Source organism: Hibiscus syriacus, unplaced genomic scaffold (genome assembly GCF_006381635.1).
Source record: "Hibiscus syriacus cultivar Baekdansim isolate YM2019G1 unplaced genomic scaffold, ASM638163v2 tig00110319_pilon, whole genome shotgun sequence".
Taxonomy (NCBI): domain Eukaryota; kingdom Viridiplantae; phylum Streptophyta; class Magnoliopsida; order Malvales; family Malvaceae; genus Hibiscus; species Hibiscus syriacus.
Genome location: NW_024062678.1, coordinates 91,348 through 109,130, shown reverse-complemented (window position 1 = coordinate 109,130; position 17,783 = coordinate 91,348). Strand labels below are relative to the sequence as shown.

Sequence of the window (17,783 nt, the reverse complement as noted above, 5' to 3'; positions counted from 1 at the left end):
GTTCGGCTGGTGTTGTATTTATCGGAACGTCATCCTCGTCATCATCAGAATGTACGTTAAACTGTGGTGAGTCATGTTCAACGAATAATCCCGTTTCAGCACCATTTGCACCTGGCTCCCGAAGAGGTTCTTCGGGTGGAGATGAGGGTTCCTCCGATAATCCAATGTTGAGGTCAAATAAGTTCCCGCTTGCGTGTCCTCCCCTTGAACTTGAGGCCATTGTATCATGTGGGATGTGAATAGACTGTCGTCTCGTTGGCATTTCCATATGTAAGTCGAAAACATTGGCAGATGAATGTCTGCCCCTTGAAGTAGAAGAGATGTTGACATATGGATTATTGGTGAAGCCACGTGGGTTGAGATAATAAGCAATTGCAGATGAATGCCTTCCTATTGAACTTGATGGCATGGTATATGGCGTTGGATCCGCCATTAATGATGTGAAATCATTACAAATAAGTTGTGTCGGGCTATCAACTTGATCAGTTTGATATGCAATGCCAAAGTGAGAGGAATATGAGAGACCACGAGTTGCACAAACCTCAATAAAAGTGGCATACATTTCAATAAGAGATTGTGAACTCCCCATATGAGCATCAACCATCATAGAAACATCATCATCGTTTGAAAGCTGAAATGATGTATACGTGAGCGGAAAAAGTTCAGTAGGAAATCTGTACTGAAGTGAAGATAGTCTTCTCTGGCCTGCTACACGAATCTTTAACGAAATTTTTGTGATTAACTCCTCAATTGTGATGTTTCTCTTCAAGGTTAAGGGGATATAATGATCTGACTCAAAAACAACCCCCTCTTCAGCTTCCTTAATTTCTCCATCATACAAAACAACAGCAGAAAGATGACTCATTTTCAGAGAATTTGAGAATTTAGAGTTTGTGAATTTGAGAATTTGAAAGATTGTGAACTGAAGTTTGTTTTGAAAGTTTATAATACGTTGCATATAATAGTATCTATAATCGGAGTACTATTCACATGAAGGCGCGTTCCCGGGGGCGCGCCTTCCATTATTGCGTCAGAGAATATGTTATCATTGCCCTATTATGTCACTCATGTCCCTCGGGGACACTAGATATATCAGTACCTATTATTTCACTATTCACATGAAGGCGCGTTCCGGGGGGCGCGCCTTCCATTATTTCGTCAGAGAATATGTTATCATTGCCCTATTATGTCACTCATGTCCCTCGGGGACACTAGATATATCAGTACCTATTATTTCACTATTCACATGAAGGCGCGTTCCCGGGGGCGCGCCTTCCATTATTTCGTCAGAGAATATGTTATCATTGCCCTATTATGTCACTCATGTCCCTCGGGGACACTAGATATATCAGTAAATAAGGTAAATTATAACCAAAATTTAACTTCTTTTGAAAGTTCAACAAGTTAAGAATAACTTAAATTAAAACGTTATGTGAAGTTTGAATAAATTAGATAAAATGTTATGGATAAAGTGAATAAATGTGAAGTGATAAGTTGATTGTGACATTGAAATTGTATGGAATGAGCATTGAAATGTGACATTGAATAAATTGCCAATTCACCCCCTATTGGCTGATTCCGTCGATCGATGAACTCAACATAAGTTGATTTTAATGTATACGTTTTAATATATGTTAATGATAAATCATATGTATGGATAAATTTAATTTCAATTTAAGTATTGTGAACTATAATTGGAATATAACTTTTAATTTCGAATACAATTGGAATATTAAGTTGAAATTTAATGTTAAATTTCGAATACTATAATTTATATTTTAAATTTAAATTTGAATAATATTATTTTTATTTTTATTTTAAATTTCGAATAATATAATTTGTATTTTAAAAACATTTATCAAACATTTAATGTTAAATGTGAATAAAAATAACATTAAAAAATATGTATGTAACAACCATGAAACATTTAAATAACATAACCAAATTACATAAAATTCTGAAATATAATTATTTAAATAACATTAAATATAACTGGATCACCGATGTCGTCTTCTCGAATGAGTTCCACATGGCGGTGGTTGTCTATTTCGTGGAGGATTTCTTCGTGGAACTTGTTCTTCAGTCTCCTCATCTTCACTATCATCATCAGCAGCATTTTCTTCATTTGGTGTAGATGACGCTGAAGGGGCTGAAGGGCCTGTATAAAATAACGACCCTGGAGGAGTGCTAGTAACAATCCCACCGCTCCCCAGGAACTGTGAGAATTGTGGAAACATTGGCATCGATGTATGTGATCCAGATGGAGATTGAGGTGTCTGCGGAGAAGCACCACCAGCCAAATAAGATGCATATGAACCATATGCTGGATCATTAAACATAGTCGTATATGCACCTCCATATGGTATAAAACCCTGCGGGCTAGGCATGTAACCTGGCGGGCTAGGAATGTAACCCTGCGGGCTCGGAATGTAACCCTGCGGAGATGGCATATAAACTGGTGGGCTTGGCATATGAAGTGGAGGGCTGGGCATGTACCCCTGCGGCATCGACGAATAAGGATGTTGTGGTGGGACTGATGCAGAACCGGTAGCGCCTTCTCTCCGTCCACGCGTCGGGGGACGATGATATTGAGACGGTTGACGTCTTTCTCGACGCCTAGGAATGTTAACCCCTCGTGCTTCCGCCGAAAGTAGAAACGACTTTCCATTTTCATTAAACCAGTCCATATAGTTATCCGTAACCATATGACCAGTTTCAGCGTAATATTGTCGAGGGGCCAACAGTGTATATCGGTTCTCCCAAAGCGCAATCCAATCTCTGTGTCTCACCACCCAGTTAACATCTTTCTTTCCTCGTCTATCTATGTTATGCACGTCGTCTAAATTCCTAGGAGCTCCAGGAATATATTGCGTACAACCATACTGACGGAGCACGCGATCAACTGGATGCCACTCAATAATAGCATAACATATAAGAGGTATAACCGATATCCATACCTCTAATGACCCACTAAGGTGGGGTGGGATGCAAGCTTTCTCTTCATCGCTCGCATAAGGTATCCACTGAAACTGAAATATAAATATACAATTCAAATAAATAAAATATTCTAATTATATCTAACATTTTAAATTAAAATATTAATAATTAAACAAATTTAAAAACATACCTCAGACCCAGCTTTCGTATCAATAAGTAAACAAATTTCCTCTAACCCAGTAGGTATACTTTTATGGTCCTTTCTTTTCATCGACCACCTATGAAATATAATATAAACTAAATATCACCCTATTTAATTGAAATATTTAAATCAAAATTTAGTTCGAAAATTACCTCAACAATAAGGGGAATACGTATGGTTCATTCACGATCGGGCATAAGAAAGGCATGCGGAACCACGCCCATGATTGTAGAAGCAGAAGACATCCACCGATAGCAGTTTTCTTATAATTGGTCGCCCGACACATTTCTCTAAAGAGAAATGCCAAAACTGCAGCACCCCAACTATATCTTCCAGCTTCATCAAAATCGATCAGATGCCGCAACCACATACAATGCACCTGGTTGCGAGATTTGTCGGGCATCAATATTCCTCCAATTATTCGTAGAATATATGCCCGAGCACATGCCTTTGCTTGATCCTCTGAAGTATTTTCATTTAAAACCTCAAAATTAGCTTTCAACCAAGATAAAGCTATTCTACCTCCATTAAACTCTGGCGGAGCAGCTCCAAGATAATCAATGCACATTGATTGCCAATCACCATCCGCCATACCACACATCATATTTCCGTCGACGGGAAGCCCCAGATGCATAGAGACATCCTCCAATGTAATTGTCGCCTCTCCACATGGAAGGTGAAAAGTGTGTGTCTCGGGCCTCCACCTCTCAATCAGTGCAGAAATTAGGACAGGTTCGAGTTTGCAACCGCCTATAATTGTTGCAATATACCCGAACCCGGCAGAAGCCAAATATGGCAAAATACGTTCTGGTGTCGGTATACGTGGATTTTTAATAAAAGTCTCTAAAATACGATCAGCATCCTAAATATACATTATAAAAAATAAAAATTAATATAAATTCATAATAACTTTAAAATAAAAATAAATTTAAATATTAACATTAATTATAAAAAATATTACCATATCGCTAAAATGTCTGGAGATATGATCAATATCCAATCGCAACGCATTTCGTTTTCCATTATAACTGTAGACAAAACAATATAATTAGCAAAAAAAAATTAATTCTAAATAAAAATAATTATATAAATATTATTTTAATAAAAAAATAATATTTACATAAATATATTAATATAAAAATAAAACTATTTAAAAAAATACTAACATAAAAATAAATTTCTTACCACTAATAACAAATTTAAAACTCAAATAGTTGGAGAATTTGAGTTATATAAGAGAGGAGAATATGATTTTGGTGTGAAGAATGAGGGAGGGTTGAGGGGGTTTATATAGGGGAGGAGGAGGGGTAGTTAGGAAAAACGGATGGGGGTATTTATGGCATTTAATGGAAGGCGCGTCCTCGGGGATGCGCTTTCCACACGTGTCTGCTGATATGGCAAAGGCGCGTCCCCGGGGACGCGCCTTCCACACGTGGCATCCAACTCAGCGAAAACACGGGTAAAGCGCGTCCCCGGGGACGCGCCTTTGCCAACTCAGCAGAAAGGGTGCTACTTCTGGAAATATTGGTCAAACGGTGTCAGAAAGGTAAAATTAAAAAAAAACGGTGTCAGTTATGTAATTTAGCCAAGATATTGTTTCTATCATGGAGGAGAGGATAAAAATAGGTCTATAGTGGTTCTAGATCCTTCTTTCAGTCTTGGTTGAGTGATTTGACATTTAATGTTGGTATCAGACATAGGATTGTGATGGCTCTCCGTAGGCTAACAAATTGAGTAGAGTCGGCTATCAGTATATCATATGGGCATGTTAGTGGTCACATAATGAGGTTATATCTGGCCAAAGGATATGAAGCTCTATAGGTTTCGATGAACTCCATAAATGTAACTTAGTGTGACCTGATTGCGAATGAGGTATAACAATTGTCTTTCCTTGATCGAGGGAATGTCATAAAGTCTTATGACTCAAGACTTGTGGAAGAATGCGCTCCTTATCGAGCTCTGACGTGGAAACCTCTCCGTGTAGTAGCCATGGCTTTGATCTAGAAAGCAATAATAGATGGTCCGATTTTCTATTTCGAAGGCTTGTGCTAATAATTGATTTAAAATTGGGTGGAGTCGTCTCAATCTTTATGAACATTTAGCGAACAAATTTTAGGTTGAATAGAGTCATCTCCGTGCTTATGCATATATTATGCTAAGGATTCTCAACACTTTAGTGGAATAACATTTTTCCGTTTTATAAATTTGCGTAAGCCCAGTCTGGGTGTATTATTATTTTCGTAAGAGAAATAGACAATTTTAAAATAGACTTATTTTTATAGTTATATATCTACCTCAAGGAGAGTTGTAACTCCTAGATCCGGCCTATGCGTGACGACCATATCTAGCGGATTACGATAAAAAAAATTACAAAACATTTTTCGAAAACTTAAAATCCAAATTATAATCACGCATATTTAATAATATAATTAATAGTATCGAAGCAAATCTAATATCAGTAACAAAAACAGTATGAGTCATAATCCAACACTTTTCAAAATATGGACACGTGTCACCCAAATTAAATGCAGCTCGGGAGGTAAAAACATTACAACAAAAAGTATTGTATGAATGTGTTGATCTTCCAAGTGTCAAGTACGGGTTGTCTATCAAAAAATATTTGAAAGAGAGAAATTTGGGAGAGTGAACTAGGGAGCTTAGTGTGTTTCAACAGTTCAAAAATAAAACATACAATTAAGTTTTTAAAATCAGTTCAGATAGCAGTTATTAAAACATCAGTAGAGTTTTTAGTTTAAAATTTCAGTATCATCCTCCAATCGAACACCATATGTATTTCTTTAGAATTGCACCCATGTGGACTTATCCTAGGCCCGAAGGGCGTAGGTGTTAGTCAACCTAAGGGAGCACCTTGGGTCCATAAAGTCTTACCCTAGCCAAAACGTAGGTGCCCACCTGAGGGGAATACCTCATGCCCATAATGATTTACCTAATGCACACAGTAGAGGAGTCACCCTAAGGGAGTACCTTAGGGTCTATAATGTCTTACCACTAGGCCCATTAGGCCTAGGAGCCCACTCAAGAGTCGCCTTAGGTCCATAAGGAATTACCAGCTCGATCGGTCTGAACCTATACAAGGAATTACCAATTTGACCGAGCTGAACCTGCAAAGACTTCATACTAAATCCCGAAGTATCCTGGAGAAAATATTTTTTACACAATAACCAGTGATAGTAGGAAATCAGAGTTTAGACATATTTATTTCAGTAAAATAGTAACCATATAACAGGAATCAGACAATCAGGCTTAAACTTTAGTAAATCAGAAATCATACTTAAATTAATTACATAATCAAGTCAAACAGAGTCACATTACAAATAAGACAAAACATCATGTGCTCATGATATATTTAAAATTGATGTGTTCACATAAGGAACACAGATAGCAAAATGAACAGTCCGGTAGATCTACGAGCATCGGCTTCGTTACCACTTCGATTATACGAGAACCTAATTCATATCATAATAGAATTATAATCAGAGTAATATGCTAAACTGAATATTCAACAGGGTACAGAACTATACGAGTATTCACGATTGACACTGAGGGATATCGGGTCGAGCAAGCGAACAGTTAGGAGATTCACAAGTACCTTAAATATTCGATATTAATTAGTCATTGACCCTTCAGTTAAATTAAATGCACTAAAATAAATACTTAATTTACATATGTACATTCATGTTTAATGGTCAATTCGGAGGCTTTCTGGTTCAAATTTAGCAAAACACTTCAAATTCGGACTCAGAACGTCGAAAAAATAAGAATATGATTTTTTTGAAAAATTTGACTTTTCAGGTAAAAGTCAACAGTCAGCGGTCAAAGTTAACGGTAAACTCTGGTCAAAGTCAACGGGTCAGGTCAAAGTTAACGGGTCAAACCAGTTCAAGTTGACTCATATCGATTTGGGTTGGCTCGGTTCAATCCGAGTTGACTTGGGCTGATTCAAACTGGTTCGGCCAGTTCGTCTACTTCGGTTTTAAAAGGCTCCCAAAGCTGTACGAGCCCCACGCACACACGACGACACTGGTGAGTGAACTGGCGAAAAGTTGACTCAATACATTTGGTTCACTCATCAATCCAATAACTGGAAATGATCAACTTCGACGTTCGGTCTACTTGGATCGGTTTTAAAAGGCTCCCAAAGCTGTAGACGGCCCCACGCACACACGACGACACGTGGTGAGTGAACTGGCGAAAAGGGGTCTGGTCGATGGTCGATTACTCCCAAGCTCACCAAACAACATTTGCAACCAAAAGTTTCACTAAAACAACCATCAACCATACCAAATAACTGGAAATAGAATCAGACTTACCCAACGACGATACAGCAACCCAGGGGCTGGGTTTTGGGTGCACGGAGACGAAGAATCCGACTGTGGCGGCAGTGAGGCGAATTGATGAGCGAGGTGGTCGGAATTGAAGAGGAACCGATGCGCGACTTAGGTTTCACCTGTATCTTTCGAACGAATTCCCGCGGCGATCAACGACACCATTCGACGAATAGCCGAAGGGATTCTGTTCGTCGGATGACGCTGAGGTAGTTGGACGCGGCGATGCACTTCATCGCCGATTGGAGGAGGCTGAACGGGGAGGCGGCACGGACAATTGGAATTGTTTAATTGGAGCTGGCTCACGAACACACGGGAAAATGGGGTTATGTTTCTAGTTATTAAAACCCAAAAATAAAACAATTAAAATATATTTTATTATTTTAAACCTAAATAGTGACCTATGTTGATCGATAAGGGCATGACTGGCTATACCCTAGGTCACGGGTTTAAGCCTGGCCAGTCCCTCTATCTCATTTTTTTCGCTATAAGTTGAGTATGGGTAAATTATGGGGCTAGCCTCTGAACTTCCTAAACTTTCAAAATTAGCCCAATTTTTTTTTAATTTTACAGTTTAGTCCAGAAAAATAATTAATTTATATTTTCAATTTTTTTAAAATTGAAAATTGGGGTGTGACAAGAGTACTCGACGTTAAGTTAGAGGGTAATGACAATTTCTCAACGTTTCGTAAATGGCAATGATAGATTTCTGAATAAATTAGTTAAAAGAATGATATAGGTTAAAATAATAAAAGATGCAAATACTAATGACTAAATTATCATTATACTTTCTTTTAATTACAAAACTAAGATCCCGTAAATTAATTAAAAGAATCTAAGTTGTTGAAAATGGACCCCATATTTATTTATCACGATGTGATCGTTTGTTTATTCTTTCATGACAATCATTAAATAAAAAAAATAGAATATTCCGAAACTAATATTAATAAGTTATAAAATTTAAAATCATTTAGAAAATTAAAAAACATATACTATTAATTAATTATCAAGTAATCTAACAAAATAAAATATTATATATATTTTTTTAATAAAGTCATAAATTAAAAGTTTAATATTTTTAATTATTAATAACTCAAACACTTTACAGATTAACTATTAAGGACGACACTTTCTTCAATAAATAGGTTCTTTTAATAAAGATTTAGATTTAAATTATTATATTTTTATATTTAAATTAATTAATTGAATATTAATAATTATATTAAAAATATTTGAAAATGTTCGAATGGCTGGATCCCACCCGCATTGTAAGTTTTCTAACTTTCTGTCGCAGCCCTTTGCTCTGACTGTCGCCCATTAATTACGCGTGTGTTTCACGCTCCAATTTATCTTTTGCTCTTTCCAATTTTGCTCACCGACAAATTTTCTGTGTAATATTTAAAAGGTTGAATTATAAAATAGATATTTATACTATATTTTTTCTTTCTATTGTAGAATTTTTTTTGTAGTGACTCAAAAATTAATTTTGTCTTACAAAGCTAATTAAAAAAATGAAATCTTCATTAGTTGTTTATGTTAGGTATAAATGAATATTGGTTTACGTTTAAGATTAGAAATAAGAGTGAGTTTAGGTGTTGATTACGCGTAGATAAGGTTAGAGTACTCTTATAGATATGTTTAGTTTCATTTTTTATTGACAAAATAGACATTAGATTCGTATTCAGAACGTCAGAAATGAATTAATTGAAAATATTAGGGAGTAACAGTCGAAAACAATAATGATTGACATTGACGATGGTGAATGGCGACATGGACGAGAGATTTCGGTTGAATTTCGAGATTAAATTGATATTTTATCTTAAATTTAGGGATTAAAATGATATTTCATCCAAAGTATGAAATCTAATTAGTATTTTATCCAAAGTTCAAGAGTAAAAATAAAAGTTAATCCATTTTAACTAACATGTAACACCATCAAATTAACATTAACATGCGTTAACAATTTCAATGATTAATGTAATCGTCGATAACATAAATAATCAAAACTTACTAAATCAATAACATAGATAATTATAATAATATCTTTGAATTTAATAATAAAATACAAATATAAAAAAAAGAGTAGTTAATATGACACATTTTATTTAGATGACACAATTGATTAACAAAAATTATTATTTTAAAATTATTCGAAAGTGAGGTTTAATTTAAAGAATTTTATTTTTTGATAAATTGAGATAAATATAGATAATTGTTTAAATATTCTCAACACTTAGTATGTCTAGCAGTGTTTGAATTTGAAACTTCAGATAATAACAATAATTTATTGAACCACTGAGATGATTTTGTTAGTAAATTATTAAACAATAATTTTTTATAGTGATATTTGAGTAAAAAATTTAAATTATTATGTTGAAGTTAGAAGGGTGGAGTGTCAAAGTCAAAATGTGCGTGAATTCACGCTCTTGAGTTGCATGTCATACTCAAACAAAGTATCACGTCTATCAAAGTATATCTCCAGGCAAAGCCGGTTCACTTGCTGCCGCTCCGTCGATTGTAAATAACTCTCTCTCTTTCTATCTCTAGGATCGCAGACTCTAAACCCTAAATTCTCTCTCTATTTTCTACTTTTCGTTCTTCCACTGCACACTTTCTAATCATCAAACCTGAGAAAAGAAAAAAGAGAGAGGGAAACTGGTCTCCGCCGCCATGAAAGTACTAGAAGACGACGACCCAATTTCCATTTCGAAGCGTCTTTTGGTTTCCCTCTCAGATCAAATTCAGAACATCAATAATTTCAAAGGCAAATGGGCTTTGATCAAATCCAAGCTTTCTAGTCTCCAGGATCACTCGTTGAACTCTCCGATTTCCCTTCTTGTTCTTCCTTCCCCTTGCCGTTGACGTACTTCATTCAATATCCCAAACCTTAAACGACGCCGTATCCCTTTCTCAGAAATGTAAACACGCCGGTTTGACGGAGGGAAAGCTTAAGACACAGAGCGACCTCGACGCCGTTTTGGCTAAGTTAAACCGGCATATCTCTGACTGTGAGATTTTGATTCGTAGTGGAGTCCTCCAAGACGGTGCCGTATCGACTTCTTCCTCGAAGAAAGAAGCAGTGCGAGTTGAGTCAAGGAACTTGATAACTCGGTTACAAATCGGAACGACCGAATCGAAGAACTCAGCCATAGACTCGCTCTTAGGCTTACACCAAGAGGACGATAAAAACGTGATGATTGCTGTGGCGCAGGGAGTGGTTCCCGTGCTCGTGCGATTACTGGACTCGAACTGTTTAGAAACGAAGGAAAGACGGTAGCCGCCATTTCGAGAGTATCGACGGTGGAGTCGAGCAAACACGTGTTGGTTGCCGAAGGGTTGCTTTTGAATCACTCCTTCGAGTCCTTGAATCCGGAAGCGGTTTCGCAAAGGAAAAGCATGCATCACTTTACAAGCTTTAACGTTTTCGAAAGAGAACGCTATAGCGATTGGTTCCAGAGGTGGATTTCGTCTCTTTTAGAGATATGTCAAGCCGGTACGCCTGGTTCTCAGGCTTTCGCCGCCGGTTTTGAAGAACTTGACTTCTTTCGACAAATTAAAGAGAATATTATTGAAGAAAATGCGGTTTTTGTTTTAATTGGCCTTGTTTCTTCCGGGACTGCTTTAGCACAAGAAAATTCCATTGGATGTTTATGCAATTTGGTTTCTGGTGATTCAAACTTGAAGCTTTTGATTGTTAAGGAAGGTGGAATTGAATGTTTGAAAAATTTCATGGATTCATCTCCGAATCCAAAAGGCCTCGAAGTTGCTCTTGAATTCATTAGGCATTTATCATCCATTCACCCCATTGCTGAATCTCTGGTTGCTGATGGTTTCATTGCCCGTCTCGGGCTGCTTTGAACAGTGGGGCTTTAGGGTAAGAATTGCGGCAGCTAAAGCCGCTATTGAGCTCAGATTTTCCTCAAAAGCAAGGAAAAAACTGGGTGAATGTGGATGTATTGCGCCATTGATTAAAATGCTAGATGGGAAAGCTGTTGAAGAAAAAGAAGCCGGTGCGATGGCACTGTCGAGGCTCGTGTTATACGCTGGTAACAAAAAGGTTTTCAAAAAGGACGAGAGAGGGATAGTAAACGCTGTGATGTTATTGGATCCTTCGATACAAAATCTCGATAAAAAGTACCCTGTTTTGCTCTTGTCTGAACTTGTACATTCCAAGAAATGTAGAAGCAAATGGTTGCTGCTGGCGCTTGTGTGTACCTGCAGAAACTTGTTGAGATGAATGTTGAAGGGGCTAAGAAGCTATTGGAGAGTCTTGGGAGGGGTAAGATGTGGGGTGTTTTCGCCAGGCCATAGCAATGGAGGGTTATCTTCAAAACGAGGCATATCGAATTGTATGTATCATAGTTGTGTTCTTCCTTTGTTCATATTGGATGTTTATTTGCTTAGAGCTAGTCTACATTATATGTTTAGTGTAATTGTTCATGTTGTAGAGACATAATCTTTGGTTTTGATGACCTAATTAGTGTGGCATCCAGTTTTATTGCCCAAAATTCAATGATATCTTAGCTATGTGATCTTATGGCTCTGTTTTTGCAATTTTCTCGAGTTCTTATCGACTTTGCATAGAATTTGGTGAAACCTTGTGCAGATCCTTTAGTTAATTCCTTTTTTCAGCTTAACTTACAAATGAACCGTTTGGGGTTAATTAAGCTTTTCCTATAACACCTCCCTAAAGTAGCAAAAGATGATAACAATAAACATTGATTGATTTGGTAGTTAGATAAACAATGATGATGCTGATTCTTTTGATTGTGTTTCAATTTAATTTCAAGAATCTGGCTGTATTTGTTCCAAGTTTGGTTACCGTCAAACGCTACGCAACGAACCATTTGAGGTTATTTAAAGCTTTTCCCATAAGACCCTCCCCAAAGTAGCAAAATATTATGATAATAAGCATTGATTGTTTTGGTAGTTAGGTGAACAATGATTATGAATTGATGATTTATGATTGTTCTTTAAGTTGAAGAATCTGGCTGCATTGGTTCTAAATTTAGCTACTGTTAATGTTCTCCAGCCTTGAAAACTTGTATGATTTCCTTGCCTATACAGGCAAGCACTTCATCTTTCCAGCTCTTCTAAACCCTATGCTAGGGTCCCTTTCGGATATTACTCTATCGATATCTCGATTTCTCTCTTACTGTATGTCCTGAAAGCTATGGAAATCCTTTTGTTTAGTTATATAAGTTGTATGGATGTCTGGTAGTCGATGCATGTATGGAATTGTTGGTCTAATGCATGTGCAATTGTTCTTTGTTAACCTAAATAATGCAATCGCCTGCTGGGTGTTACCTTAACAGGTAAGGACCTACCTAAAATTGTTTTACAGTTCGATTCAGCCCATCTATTCTTATTATTGGAAAGGATAATGGAAATGGGTATTTTTTTAGTCAAATGTACAGAAAGTTGTGGTAAATTTAGTCATCTGACTATTCTGAGGTTTTGTTTTGATCATCTAACTATTTTTTTCGTGTTAATGTTATGATTTTTCATTTTAGTCATACGTCGTTAAAAAGTTAACAAGGATGCTGACGTTTTATATAAGGTAATGTTTTGTCATTATTGAAAAAATAAAAATAAATAAAATGTCAGTACTATTAATTTTTTAATGACAAATAACTAAAATGAAACTAAAATATAACGTTATATGATCAGAAAAAATAGTTGGAAGATCAAGATGGAACTTTTCGAACAGTTAGGTGATTAAATATGTATTTCACCCCTAAAATTCAGTTAGGTGATTAAATATATAATTCAACCCTAAAATTATCATTTTTCTTCATCTAGGTATTAAAAATATTTTTCTTTTATCAAAGTAGATACAAAATGTACTGAAAAAGAACAAGTACATCACTTTATTTTACTGTTGAGGTTGTTCAAAAATTCTTATTATAAATTAGTAAGTCAAGTTTATATATATATATATATATATATATATATATATATATATATATATATATATATATATATATATTGAGTGAATATAGATAGTATCTATCTAAACACTTTCAACCTTTTGACAATGAATATTTATATCTCTGACAAATGTGGTGTTCAAACTCAGGATTTTAAAAGGTAATAAAAATTATCTTAACCACCGAGAACGTTTTATTCGTGCAATTCGAGTTTATATTTTGAATATTGAGTTTGTGAAATTAACCAACTGTAGAGTTAAGAGTGAACTGAATCCTACGTTGGGTGGTAGTTTTTGGACTTAAATTGGGCTGCTTTAAGCCCATTGAAAACCGATAGATATATACCTTCCCATGAAAATATTTCTTTTAACCAACATTTTGTCTTATTAATTACCGATTCGTACGTATGATTTGATTAGATGTTAAATCTCCTAAATAACATTTAAATTTTAATATTATGACTAAAATAAATTATATTGATCGAATCATTTCTATAATAAATGTTTATAATACTTAATTCAAATTAAACGATCAATAACTTAAATATTAATAATTATAATAAAAAATAGATTTCCTTGTTAAAGAATTTATTTATATTACTCATAAATATTCAATTGTTCTTAATGGGAAGATATTGGAGCATGGATATTCCAATTATTATCCTAATGGATTAAGTAAATCCAAAGAGAGAGAGATATGGGTTTTGGCCTTTGGACATAATGAAAAACTTTCATTCTGGTCCTTGGCCTTAAATATTCATTATACGAATGGCTTTCACTTTTACATGTAATAAATTCGAATATATTTTACTTTTGAGTTAAAGATTTAAATATTCAAACGTAGAATCTATCAAGTAGTCTAGGTAATAAAGAGAATTATATTCTTCTTAAAAGTTTTGGGTTTGAGCGGTTGCGTCTGCATGGTGTGTGTACATTATCAATTAGTTTAGAAAATTTGAAACATATACTACCTTATAATCACCTCATATTATTAAAAAATAAAAATTCCAAATGTATTATCTACTTATTTGTAAAAAATACTATTAACTTGTTCAATTAAGATATTCAATGGATAATTTACCATTCTTGGTAGCAAATCCAACAATTATTTTGAGGTGTTATATGCATATGAAGCAAATAAGAGTAAAATTTGCATGGGAAATGGTCCCCCATAAATACAGGCAGTGTCTGAAATGTCGATAGCAAAGCCTAAAGATCTGTGCCACAGACATTTAAGAGGTCAATAGTGCTAGGGGGCCCCCCCTCCATTCATGATTTTGGACTACCCCAAAGCCGAGTTAAAGAAAGCAACAAATTAGGTGGTGTTTGATACTATTTCTTCTTCTTCTTTTTCATAATATATATATGTTTAGATTTCTTTTAATTTATTGATAATGTACACACATACTACAGATGCATCCGCTCTAATTCAGAACCTTTAAAAATAATAACATTATCTTTTACCGTTAAAATCACTTGATGAATTCTAATGTTTGATATTACTTAATGTTCGACTAGCAGCTCCAAATCATCTTAAATTCTTAATAGAAGGAAACAACATTAGATTAAAGATGAATTTACTAAGTGATTTTAATGATTAAAAAGAGTCTTATTTTAATTTGATATTTTAGGTTCAAGTAGCTACATATGTATAATGTGTGTTTAGGGAGTGAAATACAATCTTTTGTTGCTAAAACCCATTCGGGATAGTATAATCTATGTAAAAAAGGTAAATTACATGATTGGTCACCCAATTCTAAGGTTGTTTTTATTTTGACCATCCAATTTCAAAAACTTTAAATTTTATCACCGATGTTTTTAGAATTTAAAATGTTGATCATCCGTAAATAATTCTTAATGGAAACGATGATGTGATTTTTTTTCAAATTGGTACAACAATACATTTAGACCTTATCATGTATATTTCATCTATTTAATCTTAATTCTAATTTTTTTTTTCAATTTCAACCCTCTATCTTTAAATCAGTAACATCCATCACTACCACAATATCTGATTAACTCCCCCCTATATCATGTTCGAATCTATTGACATTTTTTCTATAACATAATAGTGATACAAAGGATTAGAGAAAGTAGTTATGGTGTTCACACATTAGATGGTGTGGAGAGCCACCAAGATTGGTTATTTTGGAGTGGTTTGCAAAGTTATGTGATTTGTGAGGTTGTTGGAAAACAAGTAGAGTGATGGAAAATTGGGGTTTGTAAAACTAACAAAGATACAAAAGAGGAATCAAATCAGAAAAATTAAGGTGATCAACAGGAACAAACGCACGATTTTATGTTAGGAGGACGAAAACAAATATTCTATAAAAATATAAAGAAAATACATTAATTATATGATAATTTAAAACTTTCAGGAAGACTACCGTCTTATCAACCTCTCAGTCTATCCCGAGTGACCAGGACCCCTACTAGTAGTTCCATCTGTGCCAACAAACATGGAATTAAGAAAAAAGAGAGGGCATGCAGGCAGCACAAAGGCAATGCAAAAACGTGCATAAGAAAGTGATGGAAAATTCAAAGTTGAAAGAGACAAAAAAGAAAAGGTCGGAAGGAAGTGCAAATTATTAATGTAGGGAGGTGTGGGAAGGTAATTAAAGCGAGTAAAAGAAACAGGTGAGTGAAATATCAGCCTCATTTATGTAGGGAGTGGTGTATATTTAATGTTTAATTTAGGTTTTAATTTGATGCTCTGTCATTAAAAAAATAATAGAACTGTTGATATGATTTTTTTTTATTATAATGACACATTAACATCACTGTTGATTTTTTAACGACGGGTATCAAAATAAAATATAAACTAAACGTTAGGTATGTTTTTGAAAAGAAATAAAAAGTTAAGTACTAAACCGTTTTTAATCTCTTTTAATTAATGGAATAGAATACCAACACTTTCCTTCGAGCTATTATTTCCATCTGGGAAACCATCTGGAAAATTTCCAAGGAATAATTCTTGAAGAAAGTTTCCGTATACTAATTCATGTGTACCTTGTAATTTGTTATTAAAAATTAAAAGAAATATTTAATCCAATATATTTAATTTATATAAGTTGTCTATTTTAATGTTTTGTGTGTTATTTGAAGTTTAGATTTTAAAATTTATACAACCTTTGTATTAAATAATAGGCATGATGTCAAAAATAGTCTCTAACATTTATCAAAATGATCATTTTGCTTCCTATTCAATTTTTTGAAGCATTTTGGCCCCAACGTTTTACTTTAGGGCAAAAAAACCCATAATATTTGACAGAATAATCACTTTGTCCCCTTTATTTATATTTTTTTGAAGCATTTTAACTCTCAACATTTCATTTTAGGTTAAAAAATGCTCATATTTTAGAGCGTTAATCGTGTGTTAACTAATGATTTTCATCTATAGAGGGAATTTTTTATGCCAAAGTGAGACATTGGGGGGCTAAAATGCTCTCAAAAAAAGAAATGGGGCCAAATGACCATTTTGATAAATGTTAGGGGCTATTTTTAACATTAAGCCTAAATAATAATCCTTAAATATTTGATAATATGTTATATATTTTAATATTAATAAAACCACAATATTTTAGAGTTTTTTTTAATAGATTCTCATGATACCGTAATATTTTTTAGGTATTGTAAAATGTATAACACATTTACATTATAAAAGTTGGTATTCATTCAAATTTTTGGATACCTATTAGAAGTTTGATATTACATTAGGATCAATGTGGATCAATAACGGGATAACAATGATTAATGATCGATCAAAGTTTTTAAATAATACCGAAACAACTAATTTTGGTATCATTTTTTGTTTCACCAAAGCATGTTACATATTTAAAATTGTTAAAAATTTGTAACAACAAAAATAACCAAAACGATATCAACATAAACTAAAACATGTGTAAAAGATAAGATTCAGTGCGGTTTAACTTTACATACCTATACAAATGCGAAAAATAACAACTCATTATAAATTTTCTAATGAAATTTTTTTTATCAATGGAGAGATTGTTAAGTCAAATTCTAATTAGAAATTAAGTTGGATTTTGTTATAATTATATTTAGTTCCTCGGAGCTTAAAAATCCTCTTTTTCTAGTTCCTCCGGGAAACTTAATTCTAAAAATCTCTTTTTAATTCATTTAGTCAAATTGTAAATGAGATATTTACCTTCTAGTTCTAAAAAACCTCTTTTTAATTTAGGACAAAATTGTCATTTTACCTCATATTCTATTTTTTGAACATTTTGCCCTCCCACATTTCATTTTAGGATAAAAAATCCAAAATTTAAAAGAATAATCACTTTGTCGTTTATTTTATTTTTTTTGGATATATTAACTCTCAACGTTTTATTTTAAGACAAAATACTGG

At 34.0% G+C, this 17,783-nt stretch overlaps 1 pseudogene; it reads left to right on the top strand.

The window, feature by feature from the left end:
- Positions 1-10,001: 10,001 nt before the first annotated feature.
- On the top strand, positions 10,002-11,933 carry LOC120117248 (annotated as a pseudogene).
- Positions 11,934-17,783: the final 5,850 nt, after the last annotated feature.